General features: G+C 37.0%; 1 protein-coding gene across 1 annotated transcript in view; it reads right to left on the bottom strand.

Moving 5' to 3' along the window:
* LAMC1 (laminin subunit gamma 1) overlaps nucleotides 1-20,184 on the bottom strand; it is a 110,135-nt gene that overhangs the window by 54,785 nt on the left and 35,166 nt on the right. The window lies entirely within an intron of this gene.

Here is a 20,184-nt window from a genome sequence, read left to right as displayed (position 1 = left end):
GGGTGCTTTCCACCCAGCTCAGCGGAGGGGTGGGGCAGGTGGAGCAGTCCTCCAGGTATGCTAGGTAAGGTGTTAGGGACTAAGAAATGAGCACCAGAGCACCTGTTCGCTGGTGATTCTTAATCTATTTCTCAGCAGCAGAGATGTTTCCTCAAGGGAAGGCAGGCTTCTCCAGCTAAAGCAATGGGGAGGGCAGCTGCTTTACAAACTTTACCCTGTTTATTTTTCACAGAGATCCAGGCAAGAGATATTATTGCTCTCATCTCACAGATGAAGACCCTTCAACACTGGCCCCAGGTCACAGCTGGGCAGGACCCAAGCAGTCCCATTCAGGCAGCATCTCAGATCCACCTCTTGCCAGGTGCTCTTTCCAGAGTAATCATGTTTTGGCAAAAGCCATTCCTGCAACTATTCTCGACTTCACCCCTATTCGTCTTCTAGAGCCAGCTCAAAAGCTGCCCCCTCTGAAGAGCACAACCCACCTGTCATTCCCAGCACCTTCTCAAAGGCAGTCCCATTCTTGGTTTCTCCCAGGCAGCCTGCTCACACTCATGTGACAGACTTCTCAGGTGATACTGGGTGAATTCTTTGTCCTTGCTGTTCAGTACAGCACCTGGCATAGGTAGATACTCAATAATGTGTGTTAAACGAATAAATGAAAGGCTGTTCCATTTTCAAAGACAAAAATCAACAACCTAATACTTTCTAATATAGCTGCAATTTGGAACATTTGATAAGTGACTCAAAGAATCAAAACTTTCAACCAGAATCCAACCAAAATTACTGATGTGTATTATAGATTAAATAACTGCATTTAAATAAGTGTTTTCTAATTAAATCACCCTCTCTTAATGTACATTAGCATTTCAGAAACTTCTTTGTTTTAAATTTCTCTCCCATTGGAAAATAGCAAAGAGTTTGACAGGTAAATACTAAACGCCCCTTTACAACGAGGAGAAACTTTGTAGTCACTCCCCAAATTATTTTATACATTATGTATGCACCATACTCAGTGACAGAGCACTGAGGACAAAGAGAAGACCACTGAAAAATTATTTACACAGCATATCTCAGTCAGATTCCCAGTACTTCAAACACATGGGGCCCTTTTTATCTGCTTTTCCCTCTACATTAAGAGCAAACATTTAACAGTGATAACAGAAGAAATGTTCTTCAAATCCATCCTTAGCCATATTTCAAACAGACAGGGCTAGAGTTCTCATCCTTGGGAGTATTTCACATGCACCCACAATGGGACTTGTTCTACCTTTCTATTTACATTTTGGAGAACAGCCAAGGTCCTTTCTAGCTCTCTTTAATCTAATGCCAGAGACTTGGTATCCAACACCCACCTAGAAGAAATTCCCTTTGCAGCACCAGGACTAAATAAATAGAAAAGGAGAAGGAGATGAAAAATATTCTACAAACCCAGCCTACAACATATCACTTCCCAGCTTACAACGATGCTTCATTTTATGTCTCCAACATCATACCTAAAACTCCCAAACGTAAGCGAACCTTTACTCCAATCTTGTCATCTTTGTTATGCATATACCATTTCTCACATTTAAGCCATTCTCTAACCTTTACTCCTTCCAAATCCTCCCTATCTTTGCTGGTTTAGTTCAAGTGCCAGTCTCCGTGACACTTTCAACACTTTTATCATCATTTTACTTTTCTGAACGTAACAGCACTTAAAATCCAAACCTCATAAGTCGTACTTGAGGTTATCTACTACTTTGTGTAAGTTTCTTCCCCCCAACAAGAGTTGAACCTCTTCAAAAGCAAGGAATCTATCAATACATTTTGGTATTCTCTATAATGGTATTTTTCAAGTTTTTCTGGGGCAATCCTGAACACACACGTGGCTGACGCACTCTGATATGCCAATCTATTCTATTTTCCATTCCATTTGTTAGAAAAGGCCGATCACCCTTCACTAAACTGATCTGATAATATTAAGGAATTGTAGTCCACAATTTGAAAACACAACCATCCCCAGGACATTGCCCCTTGGCACAAAACAGGTGCTCAATTAACATGTGTTGACTTCATCTACCACACAGAACAGATGAGAATTCTACAATGAAACAACGTGCTCCGGATACTGACATAAGGCTTAAGATGATACTTTTCCAAACTTTCTTCCAATTATTTTAAAAACAGGACACAAAAAATAACCTTTCTGTATGTGTCAAGATCAAAGAAAAATTTCTGTACTTAAAGCTGAGAGGATAAAAAAAATCCATTCAGTAGCCTGGCATCCCTAATAGGGCCAGAGAAGCCCCTGACTTTGTATGAACAAATCTTTCCAGAGAATTTCTTTTTAGCAGCTCTAGATTTCCAGAAGTCCTTCAACCATGAGGGTCTGATAAACCGTCATGGTGAGAGTAAGGATTTCCTCTTTGTGGGGTAGATGGACTGGTGTCCAGTGCACAGGGTTGGCTGTTTGACTTTTTTCTGATACTTACTGGGAAACTCATTTCTCCAAGTTTCATATTTATGGCATTATTTCTTGGAAACATCAGTTCCTGAAATTATCACCTTTAGTTTTTGCATGTTTTTTCTCTCTCTCTCTCACACACAGACACACACACACACACACACACACACACACACACACACACACACACACAGACGGATGCTTGCTTTTGAGCCAGCGCTTGGTCTCCACCCCTGCTATACCTTTATTCTGAGGCACGTTTTTGTTGTTACTTCTTACAGGGAGCAGAGTGCCTGACTATAAGATAAATGGTGGGGGGGGGGGAGGTGCGACGGTGGGTCAGTGGCAGAATTTTTGCCTGTCATAGCAGAAACCCAGGTTCGATTCCCGGTGCCTGCCCATGCAAAAAAAATAAATAAATAAAATAATAAATAAATAAATAAGGGAAGGAGAGTTTACATAGACAAGTCTGGCTTGTTGGCTGGTTTGTTCATTCACTAATTCATTAGTTATGCAAATACAGGCTGAAACTTACAAAGTGCCAGGCAGTACTTTGGGCAAAGAAGATAGCAGGATAAAATATGACTTGGTCAAAGACACAAAGAATTCAGTCTGACAGATGAGAGAAGACACAAATAATTAAATAACAAAGTTAGAGAAGCACTCTACTAGGAAGTAAGGGTCTGTTTGTTTATCTGTAAAACAGAGTTGAGACAAGATGAATTTTAACATATACATCCAGTTCCAGTTCCAAAAAGCTTGGTCTTACAAACTTATCTGTCAGGAACATTTCTAAGAGTACCTCTTTCACAAGATCTTTTCAATATTTTCTTTTCTTATAGTAACATCTAGAAAAATGCTAAAATGCCAAAGGAACTGATTTCACAAAGATGAATGATATCACAAATATGAAATATAAGCTGGGTTCTAAGTGAAATCAATTCTATAAAGACAAACAATTTTTAATACCTCTACAATGGTTTTGCCAATAGCCTATATTCAGTCAAGTCCTATATACCCAGCTGTAGTAGGCCTGTGCTGAATAATTTGCAAAGGATAATAAGTTAAGTTTCCATATTAAAGGCCTAAAATTTTCTAATTTCTAATGGCTGGACCCAGGTTCTTAGAGAGTTGCTTCCATTCTTGGATAAGAAAATGGTAACTCTTGGTTTCTATATGCATAAAAGATAAAGCAGTCCAATTTGCAGGCTTCAAACAAATAACTGAGCTTCTCTGTCCACAACTTGCCTTAAGGGATAAATGGCATGCCATGTTTTAGAATAAGTTTTTCCGCAGCAAGAAAATGTTTTTTCTGCTCTTACTTTTATCAACTGAAAAAGTGAATGTCTGGATCCCTTTGAAAATTAGCCCAATCTACAAAATGGTGGCACTAAACTGGACTCCCACCACTCGTGCAGCTCATGCGTTCCTCCACAACAGTTTGGAACAAAGACCACATTGACTTATGCATGCAGGCAGACTGGAATTGCAGGGCAGCCACATGGCGCATCACTGCACAGTGACTCTACTTTGCTAAGCCATCAAGGAAGACTTCTCTGGATTTGTCTGCTTTACTTCTTCCCATAAAAATATAATTTCAAGTCTACTGTATAGCATGGTCTGTCACTTAACATAATAAAAAAATGGAATGCCTATTTATATATTTTAAAAAGGATACAGGCATTCCATTCTTTTATTATCTTGTTATTCTTAATGTTGTTCTTAACTCTTCCTGGAGCACCCCAAATAAGCCAGGCTGAAGGATCACAAATGTGTTCTAAGTCAAAAACTCCAAATTCTTTTAAATGTCCATTGACAACCTAAAATGAAAAATATTACCATGAAAAATGAAAGATCTACGAGAAGGGGAAAAAAGACTAAGCGTAGAAAACAAGAATAAAGGACATTATCCAGGTAAACAAATTATCACCAATTATCTATTTCTTTAGAATCTATAAAGCATCCTTTTAAACTTCTTTCTGGCATTACTTTGTAATTTAATTTCCAAGCATTTACTGAGTACCTACAGTAATGAAGTATGTAATGATAAATGTGTTCTCTGCTCTCAAAAAGTTTACAATCTGGTGGAACTACAAGCTCACATAGAACACAAAGCAGGAAGTACTCAGTGTTGAAAAAGCATAAATAGGACAGACTGATGCCAAATGGATGATTTAATATACTTTAAAAAAGCAGACTGTACAAATTTAGATTTGTTTTTCTGAATAAGTAATTAAATAGGAATGCGTAGTTTTGATGCGGTAGACCAAAAAAATATGTACGCTATACTGCATTTTCTTTCACTGCTTCTTTTGATGTTTTAGTATAAGAATTTTAAGAATATTAACACTGAGTAAAATGCCTGACATTGTCACCCATTGTACCAGAATTAAAAGAGGAAGCACTGTAAGGAAACCACAGAGAAGTTGTAAGAATTTATGCACAGGTAAGGAATGAGACTATTTCTAAATAGCATATATGCCTGAATGTAATAGAAGAATTTCCCCCCAAATTATCCTTTTGAAAAGGGAGACCTTCCTTCTCAAAGTTGCCTACTTATGTCATTTTAGACAACAAATTGCTGTGGGGAAATCAAATTAGCTTAAAATTACTTCAAATAACACAAGTTTGGGAAGCTTAGAAAGGACATCTATGACAAGTTTGTTTTCTGTTTTGTTTTACTTTTAAGAAACAAAGACTTAAATTAACCCAGGTTAACTGATGTTGCAAATGTTATAAAAATGATCAAGGTGACGAATCTACAACTATGTGATGATACTGTGAACCAGATTGTACACTTTAGATGGACTAGACGGTGTGTAAATATATCTCAATGAAATTGCATTAAAATAATAAAAACTTTAAAAACTAGTAATGGGTGATTGAGAGGTATGGGATATTTGGGGTTTTACTTTTTATTTCTGTTTCTGTTTTTGGAGTAATGAAAATGTTCTAAAATTGTGGTGATGAACGCACAACTGCATGATGATACTGTGAGCCACTGACCGTATGCTCTCAATGGATTATATGGTGTGTGAATATATCTCAATAAAATTGAATTGAAATTGCTTTTAAAAATTGCATTAAAAGATAAAAAGACAAATCACAAAGATGTGTGTAAAGAATTTGAATAAAATTGTTCCATGAAACGTAAGAATGTGGGGAAAATCCAAATTTTATATACGTGATTTTAAATATGTAAATTGATAAATATTTAAATGGACATCTGGTTATTTTGTCTACACCCCTAAAATTTCTATATATTCAAGTTGGACAAAATCCTTTAAAAAAATTTCTAAAAGGAAGCTAATATTTACATCTTATATGGTAAATTTCACATTATGACACAAAAGAAACAAGACAGTAACCTAATAGTAATTTTGTGTGAGAACAGACCAATGTTTAACAAAGCAGCAGCCACACTAAAATGTCAATCCCAGAAGGGCAGCAGACTGGCCACCTGTCCAGAAAGGATTCTTACTTTACCCTGACAGTAGCACAAGCCACTCAGGTAGAAGGATACCCCACTTGAGACTCCTCCACCCACCTCCATTTTATTCCTACTTTACAACACAAAAATAAAATTTGAAGGCACTAGAGAAAGACTAGTATGGAATGTTTCCCTTATTTGCCTTTCACTAATTGACAAACATATTCACCTTTCTTTGCTTCTTCCAAGACCCCCCCACCTCTAGAAGTTACTGTGAAGGTCTTGGGAGAGTAGCAGTACAAAGATTAGGAAACTAAACATTGGACAATCTTAGAAGGAGCTTGGTTACTTAGGGCCAGGAGTGCTTGCTCCATTCTGTCCCTAACAGCAGAAACAATGCTGACATCCACATCAAGGCTCAAGGTCGAGGACGTCTTAGTTTGCCGGCGGTGCCATAATCAACAGCAGTTTATCAGAGGCTAGAAGACTGAAATCCAGGTTTCTGCTGAAATCTGTGGAGTTTAGGCAGTGGCTTTCCGTGGCATTCCTTGGCATGGGGCATACTCGATCTTGGCCTCCGTCACGTAGCTGTCTTCTCTTCCTGTCTGTGCCTACATTTCTCTTCTTCTAAGGACCTCAGTCATACTGGATTAGAACTGACCCAAATTCAGCTAATTAACTCCTCTTAATTAAGAATATCTTCAAGGATTCTTTTTCTAAATAGGATACATTCATGGGACCCTGCATCAGGACTTGACCGTATCTTTTGGGTCCCATAACACAATTCAGTCCACAACAGGGCACATCACCAGGGAAATACCTTGACCCTGAAAAGCGCCAGCCTGAAGCCATAGATCTCACTTCAAATTCTGGCACTACAATATAGTTGCCACAGGGCTAGCACCGATCCTAATAAATCCCAAATGGTGCCATTTTTAAGGCCCAGTTACCTGCCTAAAACATCACGGATATTTTTGTCATTGATACTAATAGGACAAAAGATCATCAAGTGTTATAATCACATTAACAACACAACTCCATTTCCAACAGTGATTCTAAAATATAAGACCGTTTCTGGATGAGCTATGGTAATGCAGAGAGGGGGAAACTGCTGGGAAGTCCTTGCCTTTCAACTCCCCTTACTCACACGCATGCTTGTCACAAACACAGGCAACTCTTTTACTCTGACCCTTCGAACAGCACAGTCCCTTGAATAATGATATCCTTACAAACAAGTTATCAAAGGGAAACTTAGCTTATCAATCTTTGCAGGATTAAACAGCATTACAAAATTTCTTTAAAAAACTTGTTTTACAAGCCAAATGAACTTCGTGCCTGTCAAAGGCAGTTTTCATTCAAAAGCACTAAAATCTGAGGATACCACCAAAAAGTTGTCCCAAGACCAGCCTTTGATTCCAAATAAGTACAGCTAAAGATTGTGATGAAAAATCAACTAGAAAAATAAAATCCTAAGATAAGGTCTTATAGCATAAAATTTTCTATTTAATTGAATATTAAAAACACTATCATCAAACTATAATGACCAAGATTCAACATATAGCTACCAAGTCTGGAAAAAATAAGCAGAAAGAAACAAAACTTCTGATCCCCTTAAGATCTGGCAGCCCAATGACCACCAGTATAGTTGGGGGTATTGCCAATGGCCCTTAGCCCCAAGGTTTCAGCACCAGAGGACAGAAGGCGGAAGAGGGAGAAGTCTTAGCTTCCCAAGGGAAGGCCAAGGCAAACTCATGGAGGTGGGGGAAGACGGGGCCGAGCCTCTGGAGACCCCAGCTGTACTCCCCCACCCCCACTCCTTCAGGAGCCTTCAAGTTTTGAACATGTATATATAGTCACTGTTCAGTTTCTGAAAATGGATAATCGAAGATGAGGGACAAAGTCTAAAAACTGTATTTTAGTATCTTACCGATATGTGTGTATATGGGGGGGGGAGGGAGCAGCGAACAGTCAATATAATAAAAACAGCTTTCTCTCTCTCTCTCTTTTTTTTTTTTTTTCATATTTTCATGGCACTATTACTCAAGAAGATGTCCTGTCATTAAAAGACGACTATGGTAATAGAAGCAGTTATGTTTCTACTCAGTAGAATTCTGTGCAATCAACTGTAAAGGCTGATCACTTTTGCTAGGTATTTCAAGCTAAACCACTGATCTTTAGCTTTTCAAATTCAGAAACTTAATTTTCATCAGTCCATCAAATGTTGGGCTTTGGGGAACCTTGTAGTAACCAAAGTGATTTATATACCATTAAAACCACATATTAATTTTTGATAAAAGTTGTTTTTGACAAAACAATGGGAGCAGACATCCATACAAGGCAAATCCTCACAGAAGACCGAATTATGAAAGTTGCTTGGTAAGCAGAGAATTTAAGTAAATAGGAGCTGAAAATTCTTAGGCAACGATTTTATCAAATCATGGCAAACTGCCCTCCTCTGCTCAGGAGATTCTCCTCTCTAAAAATAATCAGACGAGAGAATGTCTAAAATTAGAGCACTCTCCCAGAGTGGGATGTAGATTAAAATTCTTGGTCTTCATTTCTCCTTTTACAATATTTCTTATATGTCACTCAAGCTTCTGTTACTATAGCTTCTTACATTAATTACATGTCATGATTCCCTTAATCTCACAAATGCCTCCTTTAAACCACAACATAAGAATGAATTAAAGGGTGGTGCAATGGTGGCTCAGTGGCAGAGTTCTCACCTGCCATGCCCAAAACGCGGGTTCAACTCCCAGTGCCTGCCCATGCCAAAAGAAAAAAAAAAGGATGAATTAAAATCACCTCCTGTGCTATAGGATTTTTAGGGTCTCACCCTAAAATCAAGGTTTTCTCACCTTAACCCTAGATTTTAGGATTTGGTGGTCCTATCTCATTAACTGGGATTTTAGTCTTGAGTACATTTTTATAAGAAATCCTACAATTCAATGACAAACAGGAAAACAACTCAATTAAGAAATGGCCAAAGGACTTGGAAAAGACATTGCTCCAAAGAAGATATACAAATGGCCAATAAGTACATGAAAAAATGTTCACCATCATAACTAGGGAAATGCAAATTAAAACCTTCAGATACCATTTCACACCCTCTAGAATGGCTACTATTAAAAAAATGGAAATTAATAAGTGTCGGGGAGGATGCTGAGAAATAGGAGCACCTGTTTATTGTTGGGTGGGAAAGTAAAAGTGTTTCCACTGGGGAAAACAGTTCGGGGATTTTTCAGAGAGTTAAGTACAGAATTACCTTACAGCAATCACACTTTCAGGTATACAACCAAAAGCTTTGAAAGCAGGGACTTGAGCAGATATTTAAACACCAATGTTCAAAGTGGCATTATTCACAACTGTCAAAAGATGGAAACAACCCATTTACCCATCAACAGATAAATGAGTAAACAAAATGCGTAATATACACACAATGTAATATGTTTACGTTGTAAAAAGAGAAAGTTTTGATAAATGCAGCAACATGAATGAACCTTGAAGACATAACGTTGAATGAAATAAGCCAGATGCAAAAGGACAAATACTGTATGATCTCACTGATACAAAATAACTAGGATAAAGCTAATTTATAGAGTCAGAAACTAGGATACTGATAACCAGGGGCCAGAGTTGGGAAGGAAATGGGGAGTCAACACCTAGTTGATACAGAGTTTCTGTTTGGGGTGACGGAAAAATTTCTGTAACAGAGGGTGATGTTGGTGGCACAACATTGCCAACATAATTAACAGCACTGAGTTATATATTTGAATGAGGTTAAAAGCGGAAATTTTAGGTTTTATATATGTTTCTGGAATAAAATTTTTTTTAACCATAGGACTATACAACAGAAACAGTGAACCCTTATGTAAACTATGGGTGATAGTTAATTGTACAATTATAATAATATTATTTCCTCAATTGTAATAAAGGTACCACAGTAATGCAAAGTCGTAATGATAAGGAAAACTGCATGTGAAGGACATATGGGAACTCTGTATTTTCTGCATGATTTTTCTGTAAAACTACAACTTCTCTAATAAAAATTTTAAGTAAAAATTAATCCACATTCCAATCTGATACCTATTTTTTCAGTTAACATTTTATTTCCAGATGCAAAAATTTATAGACTTCACAACTAGTCAAGCATAACAAATATGATAAAGCTTAATCTGTATCTAAAATTATACCAAAACACACAAACACATACAAACCAACAAAAAGCAAAACACGACTTTTAAAGGTTAAGAAAAATATAATGCCTGAGTGGAATCTGAGAGAGAATTTCATTGCCCCAAACAAGTCAAGACCAAACAGATGAGAGACAATTGCTAAGTAAAAGCTCATCAAGAGAAGCAAACAGTACTGAGAGCAAACTTGCCAAAACATGGCAGAGCAAAGAGACCCTGCCGCAGAGAGCCCGCACAGTTCACTCCCACCAGTATCACCTGTTCCAAACAACGTAACAGGATTATCTCTGCAATCACAACGTAAAAAGAAAATGCTATAGAATTATTCTGCCAGGTACTTCAAAGGAATCTCTGCTTCCCCCAGACTTTGAACAAGAGAAAAAAGTAAAAAGAAAAAATGGAAGGGCAATTGAGGTTTGGAATTGTTCTCATTTTTTCAGTCCTTTCTTCTATTCTTTCTAAATTAGAGAAAAAACAAACCACCCTGATCTCCAAGGTGCCTCTTAATTACATCAGTTACCAAAATGAACTCATAAAGCACACTTCTGGCCTTTCAGGCCACTTTAAGAGATGGCAGTAAACAAAAGCCAGTCAGTGGGTAGCATGCAAAAGCTTACAGGCCTTTCTTTAATAAGCTGGGCATGAAGTTAAAATATTTGTATCTGTTTTAATATTTGGGGTAAAGCATTAGATGGGGGGAAGGGTAGGGTCTCTAAGGGAAAAGGAAGACCTTTCTAATTTTTTGCACGTGCACAAATAGTTTGAATGCCAAGTGATTTTTTGACAAAAATTGTAATAATGCTTCACTATCCACGGGTCAAACATAAAATACTAATTAGCAAGAGCATTCACATGATGAAATGTCAGCTGAGATGGTAAAAAAAAAAAAAGCAAGGGTAAAAAGTGGCAGGCTGATATTGCTCTAATGCGGCATTAGATGAAATGTCGCCTGGGTATATACTCTCTTTTACTAAACTATAGAAGTTGCCAGTTTCTCATCGCATCGAAGAAGCAGGGAATGTCCAGATCACTGGTAGCCAAAATGAGTACATTTTCCACTGGAAAGTGTGAGAAGAAAATATTAGAAATTCTGTATTTAGTTTTGTCTCATCCTTCTAAAATTTCCACTTTCTATACATGTAATATACATAATATACTAGTACAGCATACATGAAAAATATTTTCCAGTAGACAAGAAAATATAAGCAATGGATAAATCTTGTTTTGTTTAATCAGGATGGAGGTTGTGAAGGTTGTGGTTGAAATTTGGGAGGAAGTAAGTTTTCTTCTTAAAACTAAATGAAATAAAGACCAATCTGTCCACCTACTAGATACACGGAGATGTTTCAGTTACTATAATATTCAGATAAAGTTTTATGTATCACTTTTGTGCACTGACTAGAGAATTCCCGAGATTTTTCTTGTAGCCTCCAATAAAACTGTGTGGATTAAAAGTCCAAAACTAACAAGCCAGAATGAAAATGATTACTTTTTCTAACTCAAAGTGTCACAATCTTCTGTAATGACAGTTTGCGTCTAGTTCTTCCTTGGGTAAGTACTCTGTCTCCTCCCCATTCATAAGACATGTGACTCAGCCTCAGTGTTATGATACAGTCATGTCTATACAGCAAACAGCCTCTCTTCTCAAGGTTCCTGTGGATGGAGTATTTTACAACCTGACAGTTTCAACTTTAGACCAGAACTCTGTGAGCAATGGGAGAAGGCTTAATAAACTTTGTCTAAGTAGCTTTGTTTTTGTCTTCTATTAATGACCCAAGAGCAAACACTCAATGTATGGTGAACTTTTAGGATGTAATTTTCAGACAGGCTACAATTGTTTTACACATACAAAAGCCTTTTAAGCATCCCAGCTGAAACAGTTGTGAAGATGATTAGATTTCCCACCTTTGAAAGGCCCCAAACATTTATTCTATTCCCCTTTCCCAATGAGAAAAACCTTCACTTTGTAGCTATTTCTATTAGATTAGAAAAGGTACTCCTGCCTTTTCTGAAGTTTTTTGTCCAGAAATTCCTAATTTTGTTAACTCTGGAGACTTTTTTTGTCCCCTCAAAAAAGACCATTCTAAATAACCTAGCTGAACATGATCAGAGATAGAACACTTCTCTAATAACGTATAAAAAAATAATTACGTCCCAGTTATTCTAAGAATGCAAGGTTGGTTCAACAATTTCCGTTGATTTTGTTTTGGTTCTTCATTCCATGTAAGGCAGGGCAATTTATTTGAAATGAATTCGTAGCCATTTCAAAATTACACCTGAACTAATGGGGCACTTTACTACTCAGGCAGCAGAGCAGAGCACTTAACATTGGTGTCCACTGATGTGGTCAAATATTGCTACCACTATCTAGTTATTTGTTCCTAATCACCTTTCTAGGGCTGTGAAATGGGGATAGTAATAGCACCTAACTCAGGGTCTTGCTACAAAATAAAGGACACGGAGCTCTTAATAAGCACTTTAAAAAGCTGGGATTCAGTTGCTGCCTGCTATTATCACTGCTCCATCTACTTTCTTTGGTTTCTGTTTTTTTCAGCATTGCCTGCACCTCTACAAGAACTCTAAAAAAGAAGAATCTATAATAGTAAATTTCATTACTTTTTGGAAATTCTGATAAAAGGGAAGGGATGGGGAGGGGTGAGGAAAGGAGCGGAGGGGAAAGGGAAGGGAGGAGGGGGAGGGTTGGAGAGGGAGGGGATGAGAGAAGAAGGGAGGGGAGGGGAAGAGAGCAGAAGGGAAAGGAGGGAAGGGGGGGAGAGGGGAGGGAAGAAAACGATAGGAAAAAAGATAGAAAGAATGGCAAAATGAACTAGAAGGATGAAGCACACATAACAAGTCTATGGCAAAGAACTCAGAAAACATAAAATTGTCCACATTTGCAAATAATGTAGCGGTTAGTGACTGTCAGACACAGTTTAAAACTTCAACAATTTTTTAAACACATTAATGTGATGTATCATCTTTACAAATTAAAGCACAATTATTTCAAAAGGCAAGGAAAAAAAGCATTTGATTAAATTCAGTATTCTTTCATGATAAAAACTTTAGCAGACAAAATAAAACTTCTTTAACCTGATAAAGGGTGTAGACCAACAAAAACAACAGCAACAAGCAACAGTAACAAAACTTTAACAGTATCATACTCAATGACAAGGTGAAGTCCCTTTAAATTGCAGACATAGACGCCTCACGATTTAACATCATACTGGGGACAGCAGCAAGCACAATAAGGTGACAAAAAATACGTTAAAAGAAAAAGGATTAGAGGAAACAAAGTCTATAAACAATTTAAAAAATATTCAGACTTTTAATTAGTAAAATAAAAAATAAAACTATGAGATACCATTTTACACCCACCTGATTGGTAAAAATTAAAAGATCTATCAATATAAAGTGTTACTGAAGATATGCGCTAGACAGTGAACATACTTCTAATTTCTACTGCATTATATACCAATGCAGTATCACTGCAACTCTGTCGATACCAGAGTCTATATATAATATAGAAGCAGATTTTGGAAGCTGATAATTAATAGTTTATATGTAAAATAAATTCAGCAAAACAAGGTTGAAAATTTGGGATATATCTAACTTATTAAAATGTTGAAGCCTGACTCTTAGATGCATGATTAATAAAAAATGAGGTATATCTCCTCTATACTCCTTCATTATATGATCAAAAACATCTTCTAGATTAAACTATACCAGTAGTGTTTTGGGTTTGATTTTGACTGCCTAACACTACTTTTTTTTTTTTTTTTAAGTTCTCATATATAATTGATTCTGGCTTTAGTAAGTATTCTTCAGACAACAATAAAATTAGATAAAATTAAGAGGAGTGACACTGAAGGTCACAGGTGAATTTAAAAAGCAAAACTTGAGCTTTAACATCCAACAATGTTGTTACAATTATATCCAGCTGACTCTGTCCTTTAATCTGCAGTACACAAAAGACATTAATTCCCCATGTGAGTACATTCTCACATACCATTAGCAGCTTCAGGGGAAGCATTCCCTCTGGAAGTGACTATACCCATAAAGGCAGGTCTCTGCAGAAAGAATACAGGGTTTGAAAACCAGTGGAACTGGAACCCCCTAGCTGCCAACTCAGGACTTTTCAAGCGAATCACAGATACATTCAAAAGGCAGCCAGTACTTCTGAAGTCCAAGATATTCAAAGGGCTGTCTGTAGACCTTGGAAGGAACATTGAATTAAATGTCCCCAAGCCACACAGTGCTTGGAATGTGTTGTAGCAAGGAACTCACCATGCTCACATCACACAGTTCCTCCAAATAGGAGTCTTGAGTTCATCAAGTCAGATTTACCTACATGTTCCTATTTGTTCTTAGCTCCAAACTAAATAGTTCCTTTGGTTCTCAAGAGGCATTTTTATTTTTTAGAAAGGATAAAAGTCCCTTGTGTTCACCCAGACATGTGAACCTAAGACCAATAAGCTCCTACTCTGAATAGAAAGTCCACAAAATAGAAAGTTTGATGTGTACCTCAAACATCAACTGCCATAGTTGTAGTCTGACTTTCTACTATCCAGACAAAGAGGTTGTGCTATCATTATTTTAAATTACAGCTTTATCTGAAGACAGTTTAAATGTTCAACTCAGAAACTCCACAGGGTAATAGCTACAGAACACAATGTAAAATATTTTCCTCCACCCACGTGTGGACAAAACATCTAGACAGACAATTCTAAGTTACTCATTATCTTCCTTCCTGACTCAGACACCAATTCCCTAACTTGACAACATATATATATACATGCACACACACATGCACACACATCAGTTTTCAAATTTAGAGCCTTGAGAGACATTTTCTGGATCGGGTTTTTGTGAACCGAAAAATTGGCTTCCTGACATGTAAACCATGATTTCCTAAACAGCAATCTTTAAAAGTGTTGTTACTTTGTATAGCGACACAGCAGGTGGCAGGTTGTGATGAAACAGGAAATGAGAACAACTGTCTCCCACACAAATTTGCAGACTACCACAGGGAATCCATCAGCACTCAATCCCACATCTTTATCATGCAACTAGCCATTATCTGTAGGATTTATCTCCCTTTAACTCATTCATCCCCACTGCTCAGTTATCCCTGTTACCTGTCTGGCAATTCTTTGCCTATTAACAAAAGAAATTTCCCAAGGGTAGAATTACTGTGGGAGAACTGAGAACTTCCCATTAAGAATTTGAGGAAGACCCCACTGAACTTAACCAGGAAAAAAAACTCTCTAAATTAAAAACTTTTCTTCTCCCTTAAACACATAATAAAAATTATAACATCAATATCTCAAGGAACAGTTAAACCCTTTCTCCAGACTATCTTCAGAAGGTAAGGTTTTCATAATTACCAAGTGGATATATCATTCATTCCTCTTATAATTATAAAAATCTACAAGGGGATTTACCTCACCACCCAGAAGCCAAAGTGGCCAAATTAAGCATCCATGTGTTTATGATCAGACAAGAAAAAGAAGAAAACCTAGAAGTCGCCATTATCCGCAGAACAGGAAGTAGCCCAGAGCATGTGAGCACCCGCCGAGCATCCCCGTTATTCAGCCTCTATGACAGGCCAGATCAGTAACTTAAAAAGCCAACAAAAAGGCTCAGCTCTGAACGCCCACAGAAGAACCTGTTCCTGTTCCTTTACTTAAAATCACAGATATTCCAAGGTTGAAGGAACAGAAGAATTCCCCAAATTAACTGCCTCATTTGTAGGTAAGGAAATAGGCCGAGAGCTTGATTTGCTACAAATATAATTATGGAATAAGAGAAGGTTGAACTTTATGACTGGGTATTTGTCACATAAAGGGGCTAAGGGAGGATGATTTGTTATACCATAAAATTACTCAAGTTTTAGAAAAGCCAAATCTGGTCTTTTCATCCCATGTTCAGAGTCCTAATAATTCCCCAAAGCACTCTGGACCACACACACACAAAAGCTCCTTAACATATGGCATAAAACATTTTCATAGCCAAGTCTAAGGACCATTTACCTAATTCTACACATACCCTACAAACCAGCACATTTATTCATCGGTCCAAAGCACTTGATCATTCTTCACGTAATTATTTATGAAGGGTCTACCATGTGCCAGACATGTGCCATCCCAAACTACCTAAAATTACTCAACCGGGCCATACTCTTTTGGAGTTCAGTGCCTTTTGCATATGCTGTTCCATGCAAAGAACAGAACATCCTCCCTGTTTCTTTCTAGTTCGGCGATGATCCATCAGTGGTGGCTGCCTGAAGAAACATTCCGAGGTTCCTGGGAAGCAGTACCAAGACTGGCACACAAGACTTGCCATGGGGCTGGGTGGTGCCAGCAGAACCCCACTTTCTTCTCTGACCTGGGAAGGTGATGTTTCTCCTACTGTTATCACCCAACTATGTCTTACCAACTGTCTGGGTTATTTAAATGTATTTTATTTCTAACTCTCAAAAAATTCTAGTTGGGTACGTATTTTATACATTCACCTTTAGAAGGAGCGTTTCCTGGCACACCAAACCCCTCCAAATGCTGACTTCTTTTATATCATCCTATACATACTCTTTCATCATAGATAGTACTTACCTTCTCCCCAATCCCCCAAATCCCACTGAAACAACAGAATAGAAGAACATATACCTTCAACTGGACTATAATCTCCTTGAAGACAGTGACTTGACTTTTGCCTTTCCTGAATCCTCCATTGTATAGACATATTAGGAAATTAAACTATAATTTAATTAGGTTTTAAATATCTGGATGAATAGATGCCATCTTACCTTGAACATACTTCAACAAAACAATGATAATGAAACATGTTTATTGTTCCAAGATAAATACAAGATTGCTTTGAAAATGTGGCAGTTAAGACAAGCTAAAGATATCTATGTCAGCGTATAAAAGGATCTAAAGTCTTGGCAATGCTCCTAAACCACTCATTCAGTTCTTCAGATATAATTTAGTAGGCACAGTAGTTTGCACTGCAAACATACATATTAAATTTTAAAATATATAAAGTAGGTGACTTTTTACATTAAAAATAATAACAAGGAAATAAAAAATTTACTAGCAGGCCATTCCCAATTAATTCACTCTAAAATGAATAGTGCTGGGTTACCTTAACTGACTCAAGGTAAAATTACTGCTCCTAAGTTCAACCAGAAAATGATAGGGTTTCTAATAATTTGATTTCTCAGAATTTACAAGTACAAACTACCACTGTGGAATCGTTTCAAATACTCCAGGTCCATAAAGTTAATTCTTAAACTAATTGAAGTTTATTCCTTAGAGGAATTTTGATTTTGGGGTTTATGGAAACTAAACCTAAAAAGGCTAAGAGCTCAAATCTGAGGTCATAGTGTCCATAATTGGCATAGTAGAAATTTGAGTTCATGCCCAATACTCTATAGCGTACATTTTTCTTTCTAAATATGCCAAAATAGGGGTGCAAGGATAGTTCAGTGGTAGAATTCTCGCCGGCCATGCGGGAGACCCAGGTTAGATTTCCAGTCCATGCACTTTCCAAAAAAACAAACAAGCAAAACAGGCACACAATTAAAAAAAAGCAAACAAACAAAAATTCAACAAATGGTGCTGCAATAATGGGCTACTCGTATAGAAAAATAATCAAATGCGACCCTGCAATACAGAATACAAAATTTAAAAAAAAAGCCACTAAATATGCCAAAATAAACTCAAGTCTATTCAGCTCTCTCCTACAACAGAAATCCAAAGTTGGATCTATGCTATAAATTTTGATAAACTCATGAAACCTAATTTTACAAACATTTACACTGTGAACAGGTGTCAGCAACACAGGAAAAAAGCACAATAACTAAAATGCTTATTTCCCCCCAAACATAATGGCTTTGAGAAAGCATTTTTAAATCTCGCCTTCAAGTGAATCTCTCATGTTAGGTAATCCACAGTCCTGAAATACCAGGTTGGCAAAACAGCCAAAAAAGGAGGAACTATTCAGCACATAATCACCTTCTTTTTTGTTCATGGTCAGGTGAGGAAAATGCAAAGATCACAGCATAGCTTGGGCTCCACCCCCCAGATAGTCACCTCTTCAGGGTGGGAACATAAGCACATTCCCTTGATATCTTCAACCAGAAAATGAGGATAAATCAGGTATTTATTGAGTTCCTACTTGTTGACAGAAAGGATTAACAATGGCATGTAAATAAATATATTATAATGTTGTGAGGAAACGTGTGCTGGTAAAAGACATGAAAAGACTTTGGAAAACACAGATAAGAAACCAGTTAATTCTAACCTACTTAATCCACAGTATTAGAATAAGGATCAAATGAGATAAGACGTGTTCCTTATAAATGACAAATCCTTCTACAAATACGGACAATATTACTAGAAAATATAAGCTGGTATCTGTGTTTTGATGTTTACCTTTATTCCCTAGAGCACCTAGGGCACAGTAAATGAATTAATTCAATATTTATTGTACAAATAAAACATGCACATAGCCCAAGAGATTTAGATTTATGTACCAAGTAAAATGTACCTGATGAAAGCTGAGAACACAATTCATTTTTAAATTGAGATATTTAACTCATGCCATAAAATATGCCAATTAGAAGTATATAAATCAGTGATTTTTAGTATATTCACAAGGCTATGCAAGCATCACCGCTATCTAATTCCAGAATGTCATCACCCCTAAAAGAAACCCCGTATCCACTGACACCCCATTTCCATTTTCCCCACCCCCCCGCTGCTGTCAACCACTAATCTACTCGCTGTCTCTATGGATTTGCCTATTCTGGACTTTTCACTTAAAATCAAATCATAACAATAATTGACCTTTCGTGTCTGTTTTTTTTCATTTAGCATAATATTTTCAAGGACTCATCCACATTATAGCATGTATAAGAACTTCATTCCTTTTATGGCTAATATTCCATTGTATGGATATGATGCATTTTGTTGACCCATGCATCAACTAATGGACCTGTTTCACACTGTTTCACTTTTTGGCTATTATGAGTAATGCTGCTATGTACATTCATGTATTTTCAATTCTCATGGGTATAGATCTAGGAGAGGTATTGATGACTTTTACGGTAACTCTATGTTTAACTTTTTAACTTTTTGAGGAACTGCCCAACTGTTTTCCACAGTGGCAGAACCATTTTACATTCCCAACAGCAATGTATGAAGGTTCCAATTTCTCCACATTCTCATCAACACTTACTTTTTATATTTTTATTACTGTCACCCTTAGTGGGGCATGAAGTGGTATTTCTTTCTAATTTTTTTACTTGCCTTTCCCTAGTGAATAATGATGTTGAATACCTTTTCAAGGGTTTATTGGCCATTTAAATATCTTCTTTGAAGAAATATCTATTCAAATCTTTTGCCCTTCTTAAAAATTGGGTTGTCTTTTTATTGATGAGTTGCAGGAGTTCTTTAAATTTTCTAGATACTTGACTCTTATAAGGGCTACAGCTTGCATATATTTTCTCCCATTTCGTGAGTTGTCTGTTCACTTTCTTGATAGTGTACTTTGAAGCACAAACTAATCAAAGGTTAATACCCACAATTGGGCGAGTCACATCTTCCTGGTGATTTAATCAAGTTTCCTACCTATAGTGCTGAATAGGGATTAAAAGAAATGACTACCTCCAAAAAATGGATCAGGATTAAAATATGGCTTTTCTAGGGCATATAATCCTTTCAAACTAGCACCAATGGTGACTGTAGACCAGCAATAATTTGGTATCTACTTCACAGTGTGGTTGTGAGGATAATGGACATAAAATACTAGCACCATGCCTGCACATAGTAGGCCCCAATCAGGAGTCAATGGCTGGTGCTAGCCTTCCTGGATTAATTGGAAGAACATCAATCCCCCTTCACATTTCTGGCTTTGATATTTCTGTATTCCTACCCTAGCGGCTATACATACCCTCCTCTGATCGTTATGTGCTATGCATGAATAAGAGTTTACTATTTTCTTACCTTTGACTACAATATTCCAGCTGCTACTTCGATTTATTTGAAACTAATTATCTCAGACTTCAAGTTCATTTAAGCATCTGAGATTCAGGACAAAACCATTTCCACTGTCATTTT

The sequence above is a fragment of the Tamandua tetradactyla genome, chromosome 4 (genome assembly GCF_023851605.1).
Source record: "Tamandua tetradactyla isolate mTamTet1 chromosome 4, mTamTet1.pri, whole genome shotgun sequence".
NCBI lineage: Eukaryota > Metazoa > Chordata > Mammalia > Pilosa > Myrmecophagidae > Tamandua > Tamandua tetradactyla.
The sequence above is the reverse complement of the archived record's forward strand: the minus strand, read 5'-3'. Positions and strand labels throughout refer to the sequence as shown.